The sequence below is a fragment of the Oncorhynchus keta genome, chromosome 23 (assembly GCF_023373465.1).
Source record: "Oncorhynchus keta strain PuntledgeMale-10-30-2019 chromosome 23, Oket_V2, whole genome shotgun sequence".
NCBI classification, from domain to species: Eukaryota; Metazoa; Chordata; class Actinopteri; order Salmoniformes; family Salmonidae; genus Oncorhynchus; species Oncorhynchus keta.
In genome coordinates, this window is record NC_068443.1 from 43897744 (window position 1) to 43911057 (window position 13314).

At 43.8% G+C, this 13314-nt stretch overlaps 1 long non-coding RNA gene across 3 annotated transcripts; it reads right to left on the reverse strand.

Moving 5' to 3' along the window:
* Nucleotides 1-310: 310 nt before the first annotated feature.
* LOC127911124 (uncharacterized) lies at nt 311-3797 on the reverse strand. 3 transcript variants are annotated; one of them, XR_008077633.1, is made up of 3 exons: nt 3664-3797; nt 630-735; nt 311-576 (listed from the first exon to the last, which is right to left on the reverse strand). It is a non-coding gene; the product is annotated as an uncharacterized LOC127911124 (long non-coding RNA). The 3 variants fall into 3 exon arrangements; XR_008077631.1 differs by having other exon boundaries at nt 311-523; nt 577-735; XR_008077632.1 differs by having other exon boundaries at nt 311-470; nt 524-735.
* Between the last annotated feature and the right edge of the window lie 9517 nt (nt 3798-13314).

The window sequence follows — 13314 nt, forward strand, 5'->3', positions numbered from 1 at the left end:
GCCTACGGAGTAATATGAGAATGCAATTGCTGAATTATGTAGATATTCTAAGCTAAGAGTTTTGATAACTTTATGTAGTAACAGGTCCGTGTAGAATAAACAACCCATTCCATAATACCATAGTTCTGCTAATATAACAATGTGCAGCTTTCAGCTTCCATTGTCATTCCCAGCCGATACAGATACTGTGCCTATTGGCATTTTGTCTGGTGGTGAAGGGGTTACCTTGGCAAACATGTAAGAGTTGTCATATCTTCCTGTGTGGTGTTCAGTATACAACCGGAGTTCTCCCTCCCCATATTGACTGATACCTGATCCTGGTGCAGAATACACAAGGCTTCTCCCTCCCCATATTGACTGATACCTGATCCTGGTGCAGAATACACAAGGCTTCTCCCTCCCCATATTGACTGATACCTGATCCTGGTGCAGAATACACAAGGCTTCTCCCTCCCCATATTGACTGATACCTGATCCTGGTCCAGAATACACAAGGCTTCTCCCTCCCCATATTGACTGATACCTGATCCTGGTGCAGAATACACAAGGCTTCTCCCTCCCCATATTGACTGATACCTGATCCTGGTCCAGAATACACAAGGCTTCTCCCTCCCCATATTGACTGATACCTGATCCTGGTGCAGAATACACAAGGCTTCTCCCTCCCCATATTGACTGATACCTGATCCTGGTGCAGAATACACAAGGCTTCTCCCTCCCCATATTGACTGATACCTGATCCTGGTGCAGAATACACAAGGCTTCTCCCTCCCCATATTGACTGATCCTGGGTCCAGAATACACAAGGCTTCTCCTCCCCATATTGACTGATACCTGATCCTGGTGCAGAATACACAAGTTCTTCCAATTTCCCCCCATATTGACTGATACCTGATTTGGTAGAATCACATTATTGACTGATACCTGATCCTGGTCCAGAATACACAGGCTTCTCCCTCATATTGACTGAATCCTGGTCCAGAATACAAGCCTTTTGGTCCCCATATTGACTGATCACCTGATCCTTCCAGAAATACACAAGGCTTGATATTGACGGTACCTAAAGCCACAAGGCTTTCCTCAGCTATTGTTGAACCTGATCCTGGTCCAGAATACACAAGGCTTTTCCCTCCCCATATTGACTGATACCTGATCCTGGTGCAGAATACAAAAGGCTTCTCCCTCCCCAATTGAACCTGATTTTGGTGCAGAATACACAAGTTCTTCCCCATATTGACTGATACCTGATCCTGGTGCAGAATACACAAGGCTTATTGACTTAATATCCTGGTACAGAAATAAAATTCTCCCTCCCATATTTGCCCATCCTGGTGCATAATACACAAGGCATATTGACTTTAAATAATGCAAAAACAAAGTGATTGGTGCAGAATAAAATTTCCTCCCCATATTGACTGTACCATGTCCTTGCAGAACGGCTTCAGTTCCTTATTGACTTATTTGGTGCAAATACAAAGGCTTAACACCCCATATAACATGATACCTGATCATTTTGGAGTAACTTTATTGACTTATTGTAGAATATAGAACTTCTCTCTCCCATATTGACTGATACCTGCCTTGTAATACACAAGGCTTCTCCCTCCCCATATTGACTGATACCTGATCCTGGTGCAGAATACACAAGGCTTATATTGACTGAACCTGATCCTGGTCCAGAATACACAAGGCTTCTCCTCCCCATATTGACTGAACCTGATCCCAGAATACACAGGCTTCTCCCTCCCCATATTGACTGATACCTGATCCTGGTCCAGAATACACAAGGCTTCTCCCTCCCCATATTGACTGATACCTGATCCTGGTGCAGAATACACAAGGCTTCTTTATAACATTTATTTATTCCTATTTCCAGAATACACAAGGCTCCCCTCCCATATTGACTGATACCTGATCCTGGTGCAGAATACACAAGGCTTCTCCCTCCCTATATTGACTGATACTGATCCTGGTGCAGAATACACAACAATTAACTGTTTTATTGACTGATACCTGATCCTGGTGCAGAATACACAAGGCTTCTCCTCCCCATATTGACTGATACCTGATCCTGGTGCAGAATACACAAGGCTTAGTCCCTCCCCATATTGACTGATACAGATCCTGGTGCAGAATACCAAGGCTCATCCCTCCCCATATTGACTGATACCTGATCCTGGTGCAGAATACACAAGGCTTCTCCTCCCCATATTGACTGATACCTGATCCTGGTGCAGAATACACAAGGCTTCTCCCTCCCCATATTGACTGATACCTGATCCTCACGCAAGGCTTCTCCCTCCCCATATTGACTGATACCTGATCCTGGTGCAGAATACACAAGGCTTCTCCTCCCCATATTGACATGATACCTGATCCTGGTGCAGATGACAAAGAGGCTTCATACCTCCCCTATTGACTGATACCTGATCCTGCAGAATACACAAGGCTTCTCCCTAATTGACTGATACCTGATCCTGGTGCAGAATACACAAGGCTTCTCCTCCCCATATTGACTGATACCTGATCCTGGTGCAGAATAAACAAGGCTTCCTCCCCATATTGACTGATACCTGATCCTGGTGCAGAATACACAAGGCTTCTCAACCCCCTCCCCATATTGACTGATACCTGATCCTGGTCCAGAATACACAAGGCTTCTCCTCCCCATATTGACTGATACCTGATCCTGGTGCAGAATACACAAGGCTTCTCCTCAAACTGAACCTGATCCTGGTGCAGAATACACAAGGCTTCTCCCTCCCCATATTGACTGATACCTGATCCTGGTGAGAATAACCAAGGCTTCTCCCTCCCCATATTGACTGATACCTGATCCTGGTGCAGATACACAAGGTTCATCCCCATATTGACTGATACCTATCCTGGTGAGAATACAAGGCTTGGCTCCTCCCCATATTGACTGAATTATCCTGGTGCAGAATACACAAGGCTTCTAGAGTGTATATTGACTGATATGATCCCTTGCAGAATACACAAGGCTTCTCCTCCTCATATTGACTGATACCTGATCCTGGTGCAGAATACACAGGCTTCTCCCTCCTCATATTGACTATACCTGATCCTTGCAGAATAACAAGGCATTCCTCCCCATATTGACTATACCTGTCCTGGTGCAGAATACACAAGGCTTCTCCTCCCCATATTGACTGATACCTGATCCTGGTCCAGAATACACAAGGTGCAGCTTTCAGCTTCCCTCCCCATATTGACTGATACCTGATCCTGGTCCGAATACACAAGGCTACTGTCCCTATTGACTGATTTTGATCCTGGTGCAGAATACAAACCTGATCCTGGTCCAGAATATAAGAGTTTCCCTCCCCATATTGACTTCCTGATGTGGTGTTCAGTATACAACCGGAGTTCTCCTCCCCCCATATTGACTGATACCTGATCCTGGTGCAGAATACACAAGGCTTCTCCCTCCCCATATTGACTGATACCTGATCCTGGTCCAGAATACACAAGGCTTCTCCTCCCCATATTGACTGATACCTGATCCTGGTGCAGAATACACAAGGCTTCTCCTCCCCATATTGACTGATACCTGATCCTGGTGCAGAATACACAAGGCTTCTCCTCCCCATATTGACTGATACCTGATCCTGGTCCAGAATACAAATAAATATTGACTGATACCTGATCCTGGTGCAGAATACACAAGGCTTCTCCCTCCCCATATTGACTGATACCTGATCCTGGTGCAGAATACACAAGGCTTCTCCCTCCCCATATTGACTGATACCTGATCCTGGTGCAGAATACACAAGGCTTCTCCCTCCTCATATTGACTGATACCATTCAATTAAATCATTTTAAAAAACAATAGAAGTACAAGTTGTGTGTAGTAAAACGTTAATGCCGTGGCAGGTCTCCATTATTAAGCCCGTCTGTCAATCTGGACTTCATCACATCTTGCAAGTTTCCATGTGCTGTACTGTATTATTAGTAATCACCTTCAGAACCACATTGTGGATGTGTTGAGTGCCAGGTGTCTCTCCATTCAGAGATGTCAGTATCAAGCCTGTCTGTCGCTCAGGATTCCATCACATCATCTTGCAACAAGGTTGGAATTAGGCTTGGGCGGTAACCCAAAAAGCCACAGGACGGCTTTTCAATACTGTTGAATAGAGGTCGACCGATTTATGATTTTTCAACACCGATACCGATTATTGGAGGACAACAAAAGCCGATACCAATTAATCGGACGATTTTTAAAAATGTATTTGTAATAATGACAATTACAACAATACTGAATGAATACTTATTTTAACTTAATATAATACATAAATAAAATCAATTTTGCCTCAAATAAATAATGAAACATGTTCAATTTAGTTTAAATAATGCAAAAACAAAGTGTTGGAGGAGAAAGTAAAAGTGCAATATGTGCCATGTAAGAAAGCTAACGTTTCAGTTCCTTGCTCAGAACATGAGAACATTTGAAAGCTGGTGGTTCCTTTTAACATGAGTCTTCAATATTACCAGGTAAGAAGTTTTAGGTTGTAGTTATTATAGGAATTATAGGACTATTTCTCTCTATACCATTTGTATTTCATATACCTTTGACTATTGGATGTTCTTATAGGCACTTTCGTATTGCCAGTGTAACAGTATAGCTTCCGTACCTCTCCTCGCTCCTACCTGGGCTCGAACCAGAAACACCACGTCAACAGCCACCCTCGAAGCAGCGTTACCCATGCAGAGCAAGGGGAACAACTACTCCAAGTCTCAGAGCTAGTGACGTTTGAACCGCTATTAGCGCGCACCCCGCTAACTAGCTAGCCATTTCACATCACATCGTTGCACCATCCTAATCTTGGGAGTTGATAGGCTTGAAGTCATAAACGGCGGAGCTGCTGTCAAAACGCACAGACGTGCTGTTTGAATGAATGCTTACGAGCCTGCTGCTGCCTACCACCGCTCAGTCAGACTGCTCTATCAAATCATAGACTTAGTTATAACATAATAACACACAGAAATGCGAACCGTAGGTCATTAATATGGTAAAATCCGGAAACTATCATCTCGAAAACAAGACGTTTATTCTTTCAGTGAAATACGGATCCGTTCTGTATTTTATCTAACGGGTGGCATCCATCAGTCTAAATATTCCTGTTACATTGCACAACCTTCAGTGTTCTGTCATAATTACGTAAAATTCTGGCAAATTAGTTCGCAACGAGCCAGGCGGCCCAAACTGTGGCATATACACTGACTCTGCGTGCAATGAATGCAAGAGAAGTGACACAATTTCACCTGGTTAATATTGCCTGCTAGAAGAAAAATATTAACGCATACCTATTTAGGCGAGGTGCTGGCTAGCGGAGTAGACAACTTGAAAATAAAAAAAATATGAAAATAAAATAAAACGAGAGGCTGCCTGGATCTTTAACTTAAAGACCCTTGCGCCCTTCGGTCTCAACATAGACTTTGATCTGAAGCCATTCTTGTGATTATTGTGACTTTGCCATTGTAATTGTTTGTAAGCTTGTGTAGTCAAATGAATCTATGATCGTATGCTATCCATTTGTTTGTATGCTGTTCCTTGTATGACATGTTAATATTTGAGAATTAACCAATGATATTAGGCCACTCTTGGTCATGATTACAGACACCTGTGTCTTTTGACACTATATAAACGAGTCATCCCGCAGTATTTGTGATTATACCCTGATGTAGACAGCTTGGCTGTCGAAACGTTGTAATTCAATTTTTGCATCTGAGCTCCTAGAGTGTGCGGCTCTTTTATTTTTATTTTCTAATATTTCCTGCTAACCTGGATATCTTTTAGCTAAATATGCAGGTTTAAAAATATATACTTCTGTGTATTGATATTAAGAAAGGCATTGATGTTTATGGTTAGGTACACAATAAAGCAACGACAGTCCTTTTTCGCGAATGCGCACTGCATCGATTATATGCACCGCAGGACACGCTAGATGACCTAGTAATATCATCAACCATGTGTAGCTATAACTAGTGATTATGATTAAGTTTAATGCTAGCTAGCAACTTACCTTAGCTTCTTACTGCATTCGCGTAACAGGCGGGGTCCTCATGAGGCAGGTGGTTAGAGCGTTGGACTAGTTAACCTTAAAGGTTGCAAGATTAAATCCCTGAGCTGACAAGGTAAAAATCTGTCGTTCTGCCCCTGAACAAGGCAGTTAACCCACCGTTCCTAGGCCGTCATTGAAAATAAGAATGTGTTCTTAACTGACTTGCCTAGTTAAATAAAGATTAAATAAATATATATATTTTTTAACGGCAAAATCGTCGATTTCAGATTGTTATGAAAACCTGAAATCGGCCCTAATTAATCGGCCATTCCGATTTAATCGGTCGACCTCTGAAGTTTTTTAATACATTTTAATATTTTTTGCTACCGTTTTATTAAGCAAATACCTGCAGTCAACTTGTGCAATATGTCAGGTGATGAAGGACATTACGTTCTTCACTTCACTTGTTATTATTCTGAACAAAAATATAAACGCAACAATTTGAAAGATTTTACCTAGTTACAGTTCATATGGGAGTCTGAACTCTTTAGGGAACGTCTGAGAGGGGGAAGGAGAGAGGGGGGAGTGAGAGAGAGAGGGAGAGAGAGAGGAAGGAGTGAGAGACGGAGAGAGGGGGGAGTGAGAGAGAGAGGGAGAGAGAAAGGGAGGAGAGAGAGACGGAGAGAGGGGGAGGAGAGAGAGAGGGAGAGAGAAAGGGAGGAGTGAGAGACGGAGAGAGGGGGGAGTGAGAGAGAGAGGGAGAGAGAAAGGGAGGAGTGAGTGACGGAGAGAGGGGGGAGTGAGAGAGAGAGGGAGAGAGAAAGGGAGGAGTGAGAGACGGAGAGAGGGGGGAGTGAGAGAGAGAGGGAGAGTGAGAGAGAGAGGGAGAGGGAGGAGTGAGAGAAGGGGGAGTGAGAGAGACTCGTTTCAGGAAAGTAGGCATACAGTGGGGCAAAACAAGTATATAGTCAGCCACCAATTGTGCAAGTTCTCCCACTTAAAAAGACGAGAGAGGCCTGTAATTTTCATCATAGGTACACTTCAACTATGACAGACAAAATGAGAAGAAAAAAAAATCCAGAAAATCACATGATTTAATTCAAAATATGTAGTACATACATTTTAACACGTTATAATTCCAAAATGTTTACTATTTCTTACAGATAAAGGGTCCGGTTAGCCCTGACCCTTATCCGTTTCGAATTCACCAACTCAAAGACACTTGCCCGCTCCATCAAAACTCCGTAAATTTTCCCTCCATGTGTAGATCAACCGTCCTGCATGTAAATCCTGGGTATGCCCACATCATTAATTAATAAGATTTGTAGAAAACTGTTTAGCCATAAGTAAAGGCCTTTCATAAAGAGGCTGTCATGATTGCATGTGCCTCATGTTTAACACGTATTGCTTGTTACAGAATACTGCTGTTGTACATTTAATATCCCCTAGCAGATTTCGTTGCATTTGCACAAATTCTGTCATGTTACTGTGGTCTTTTTTAAAAGTCAATAAATATGTGTGGAAAGTGTACATGTTTGTTTCACTGTAGATCTGTTTAAGACCTCCTAGAAACGCCTGATTTCATCCCACAGCATTAATTAATAAGCTGTATAGAAGCTGTTTAGCCATAAGTAAAGGCCTTTCATAAAGCGGCTGTCATGATAAACCTGAATCTGAAATTACCTTTACGATCTTTTCTTTGGGGTTCTAATCTCCCCAGGTGTACATGCCTGAAAATCCTTAGGCTGGAGCCATCTGGAAGCTCTGTGCTTGTACATATAAAGAGAACTAAATAGGAAACTAGGCTGAGAAACATTATTTAGATGGCTGTTTAATTGTTGTTTAAAGCCTGAAATGGACACAATGCCAAGGGACCTTGTTTCTAACACACACGCGCACACATTCCTGCATCATCATCAATCACCATGACAACTTCAAAGGATGCAATATAGATATAAAATAACACACCCTCTAACACGTGACCACAGGAACAGGATGTCCTGGACGGAGGCCCATATTTGGACCTGTATACGTCATCATGGACACAGGGTCATAAATCAACGTTTTGACCCGTGCCGTCTACTTTATTCTCTCTTCACCCCCTAGTTATAACAGTTGCTCAGTTCCTGCTATTGTGTTGTTCAGTATTTTTCCATCTCAGTTAAACCTCGTGATGACCACCTCTCCCTATACCTGATTAACCACAACTTTGTAAGATACAGCAAGTCACACCATGAGCTCAATATTGTCACATACAAACACAAGGACAAAGCATCTGCTGGGCTGTTATCTACAGTTTTGCAACATGCAGGTCACACCATGTTACTCAGTTCTAGTCACACACACACAAACAAGCAAGTAGATGTAGCAAGCAGTTGTTTAATCTCATGATGATGCTCAAGTGCACAAATGCAGATACTTCACACAGCCAACATCAGAAAATACTTAATCATATATATATGGAACGATTATAATGTAAAAGACAGAATCCCACAGTAGTTTGCTCTGATTATTTTATATATATATTTTTTTTACCTGGGCATTATAGAGCCCCACGGTAGAAGTGCCATAAAACCTAGTGGTCAAACAGAGAAATGGTTCCAATTTGTTTTAGAGGCATATCATTCGGATAGCATCGAACGACTCAATTTATGACTTAGCCTCGAGAGCTTCCATCGTTACAAGGATACACGAGCTGTATGAAAGCTAGAGGGCTTTGAAAGCAGGGGTGTTGAAACATAAACGGGCTGTTCCTCTCACAGAGACTACAATCACAACTACTTTGGGGTTACTGCGAACCACATCAATGAAATCTGGAAACTGCATTCACACCCTCTGGCGGTAATGAAGACCGAGGCACTATGCTGAAATGTGCGCCGGGCATTTCATGGATATAGCAAAGCAGTGGAACATTGAAAACGAAGTAACCACAGTTTGCACGGAACATGATTGCAGCTGCGAGACATCTGGCTTTTGTGCGCAGTGCGATATCACCATGCCAACCACAGCTAAACTGGAGAAACACCACTGAAGCCCTGCAGGTAATATTTTTTTATCTCACTATTAGTGTTATAATAAGGTGTGTGTGTGTGTGCGCGAGGGAGAGAAAAGTGTGTGTGTTTAAATTTATTTTACCTTTATTTAACCAGGCAAGTCAGTTAAGAACAAATTCTTATTTTCAATGACTGCCTAGGAACAGTGGGTTAACTGCCTGTTCAGGGGCAGAACGACAGATTTGTACCTTGTCAGCTCGGGGGTTTGAACTTGCAACCTTTCAGTTACTAGTCCAACGCTCTAACCACTAGGCTACCCTGCCGCCCCTACACTCTAACCACTAGGCTACCTACCTCCTCTACACTCTAACCACTAGGCTACCTACCTCCTCTACACTCTAACCACTAGGCTACCTACCTCCTCTACACTCTAACCACTAGGCTACCTACCTCCTCTACACTCTAACCACTAGGCTACCTACCTCCTCTACACTCTAACCACTAGGCTACCTACCTCCTCTACACTCTAACCACTAGGCTACCTACCTCCTCTACACTCTAACCACTAGGCTACCTACCTCCTCTACACTCTAACCACTAGGCTACCCTGTGTGTGAGAGAGAGCGAGAGAGAATAACATGTCTCTTACAATTGACTGAAGTGATTTTGAATTCTCTTTCAGTGCCGGTACTTGACTTCACTTCTGGGAAGAGAGTAGTACTTTTCCTGCTCGGTGGTGTTGCCTGCTCTGTCATCTCCTTCAGGTGATCTAAATGACACTGCCTACATGGTAAGATTCAAGCTGACATTCACAACAGACTTGGAGAAACAACAACCTCACATGGCTGGAGATCGCCACAGCACTCGACCAAAGGTTTTAAGGACCTGAAGTGCCTTCCTAGACCTGAGAGGGGTGAAGTTTGGGCTTTGGTCAGCAACTTGCTGAAGGAAGAGAGGCCTGCACAGCAACTTGCTGAAGGAAGAGAGGCCTGCACGGCAACTTGCTGAAGGAAGAGAGGCCTGCACGGCAACTTGCTGAAGGAAGAGAGGCCTGCACGGCAACTTGCTGAAGGAAGAGAGGCCTGCACGGCAACTTGCTGAAGGAAGAGAGGCCTGCACGGCAACTTGCTGAAGGAAGAGAGGCCTGCACAGCAACTTGCTGAAGGAAGAGAGGCCTGCACGGCAACTTGCTGAAGGAAGAGAGGCCTGCACAGCAACTTGCTGAAGGAAGAGAGGCCTGCACAGCAACTTGCTGAAGGAAGAGAGGCCTGCACGGCAGCTTGCTGAAGGAATAGAGGCCTGCACAGCAACTTGCTGAAGGAATAGAGGCCTGCACAGCAACTTGCTGAAGGAAGAGAGGCCTGCACAGCAACTTGCTGAAGCAACAGTCAGAGCTGCTAAAGAAGAAAACTGCTTCTGAGTTCTTCTGAGTCTGACTCTGATGAATAGGAGGAGTCCATGGAGAAATGTATGGAATGTTACAAAGCAGAGCCCAGCATCATCATGGAGGACAGTCCACTACAGTGGGGGTCACAGCATGCAGGGCCTGCATTGCACGAAGCTACCTGGCATCTCCTGCTATGGCAGTACCTTGTGAGAGGTTGTTTTCACTTTCTGGGCGTATCCATCCTGCCAAAGACGAGAGCAGTTTTATCATCTGAAAATGTCAACAGGCTTGTTTGTCTTTGCAACTGGCTCAATGAAAATAAATAGGACGACTGAAGTGTATGGTCACAGGTTTATGTTCTGTTGAATTCATGACCTTGGACAAGTTTATGGTCTTTGTATCCATAGAGACAGTTTTTTTTTTTTCTTGAGAATTTATTAGGGAGCATTTGTAGGCCTACTGGGAGCATTAGTAAGTTACAGTACTTTTGTGTTGCTTAACTTGTTTATGGTGAATATGCCATTGAAAACACTCTGATACAGAACCTCCGAATAAAACTATTCTTCGACCACAAAGTCCGACATTATTCATTAACTGTGACGATGATGATTTGCCAATAAGCAAGTCAGCTACTAGAGTACGCAACAGCTGGCTGCATCCTGGGAGTTGTTTACGAAACCAGGTCTCCGCAGAAGAGAGGCAGAACCCAAAGTTTGTTGTGCACCACCTTCATGTATCTCTCTATGTTGATATAGACCATGAGAACTATTCGGTACTGGAAACAGAACTGTAAGGAATGAGGGAACAAAGGGCATGGCGTTAGGTGAGCTGGTTGGACATGCATATGTGTACATGTCCTCATGGGCTAAGATTGCTGTCACCTACCGAGATCACCCCTTTCAGCAGTTTGCACATCACGAAGCCAAACACCCAGCCCCTCACGAGTATCGTCTGCGTAACCCACACCGGGATAGTCAGCAAAGTGGCTATGTCACAGCTGGCTGCATCCTGGGAGTTGTTTACGAAACCAAAGTCTCCGCAGATGAGAGGCAGAACCCAAAGCAGTCGGTCAATGAGGAAGTTGATAGAATCTCGTTTCTCACGATTATCAGTAAAATGAACTAATTTATTCTCTATTAATTACTACAATGTATTCAGATCCCTTTAGTGCCTTATTCGAAAATGGATTGTTGTTTTTTTCCACCTCATCAATCTATGCATTTTATTTTTGCAAACTTAATTTAAACAACTGCCTTGTATGACGCTATAAGCTTGACACACCTGTATTTGTGGAGTTTCTCCCATTCTTCTCTGCAGATCCTCAAGCTCTGTCAGGTTGGATGGGGAGCGTCGCTGCACAGCTATTTTCAGGTCACTCCAGAGATGTTTGATCCGGTTCAAGTCTGGGCCACTCAAGCTCATTCAGAGACTTGTCCCAAAGCCACTCCTGCTTTGTCTTGGCTGTGTGCTTAGGGTTGTTGTCCTGTTGGAAGGTGAACCTTCACCCCAGTCTGAGGTCCTGAGCGCTCTAGAGCAGGTTTTCATCAAGGATCTCTCGGTACTTTGCTCTGTTCATCTTTGCCTCAACCCGGACTAGTCTTCCAGTCCCAGCAGCTGAGAAACATCCCGACAGCATGATGCTGCTGGCACCATCCCTTTCAACATAGGTATGGTGCCAGGTTTCCTCCAGACGTGACATTTGGCACTCAGGCCAAAGAGTTCAATCTTGATTTTCATCAGACCAGAAAATCCTGTTTTTCATGGTCTGAGAGTCCTTAAGGTGCCTTTTGGCAAACAGGTTGTCGTGGCTTCCGTCTGGCCACTATACCATAAATGCCTGATTGGGGGAGTGCTGCAAAGATGGTTGTCCTTCTGGAAGGTTATCCCATCTTCACAGAGAACCTTGTAGTGCTGTCAGAGTGAATATCGGGTTCTTAATCACCTCCCTGACCTTCTCCCCCGATTTCTCAGGTTGACTGGGCGGCCAGCTCTAGGAAGAGTGTTGGTGGTTCCAAACTTCTTCCATTTTTTAAGAATAATGGAAGCCACTGTGTTCTTGGAGACCTTCAATGCTGCAGAAATTCCCCAGATCTGTGTCTTGGCACAATCCTGTCTCAGAGCTCTACAGACCATTCATTCATTCATTCTCATGGCTTGGTTTTTGCTCTGACATGCACTATCAAATGTGGGACCTTATATACTGTAGACAGGTGTGTGCCTTTCCAAATCATGTCCAATCAATTGAATTTACCACAGGTGGACTCCAATGTATAAATGAGCAAAAAATCCTAAAAATCTGCTTTTGCTTTTGTTATTGGGTGTTTTGTGTAGATTGAAAACAATTTTTTAATTGAATCAATTTTAGAATAAGGCTGTAATGTAACAAAATGTGGAACAAGTCAAGGAGTCTGACTACTTTCCGAATGCGCTATAGGTATAGCTTTAAGACTATAAGTTATTAACCACCCAGCTTTGGACTAGTTGGGTCTATTTCCCTTCTTTTGAGAGGAGCTGGCTAGTAGATACCCATAGATAATGATATACTACCTTTAAACTGCACACAGACCAAAAAATGGTATACATGAGTTGGTCTGACTCTGGTTAAGTAGGAAATTACCCAAAATACTCAAGTATCCCAATTTCACCCCTAGTGTGTACATGTATTTTGTGACCCTCCAGGGATTCTCACACATTCTATACTGGAGTGTTTTATTTAGTCTATTCGTTCCATCTTCTCTCCTCTCTCCCTTCCTTTCTCCCTGTAGGTGTAGTGTGCAGTGCGCCAGCGGTGGACTAGCCCGTGTACTATGCTGTGGCTGCACTCCGGCCCGGGCCTCCTGAGCTGCGGCAGCATCATCATCCCCTCTGCCCACGACACGCCTGCCGCCCTAGTGTCCTTGCCCTCGCCGGC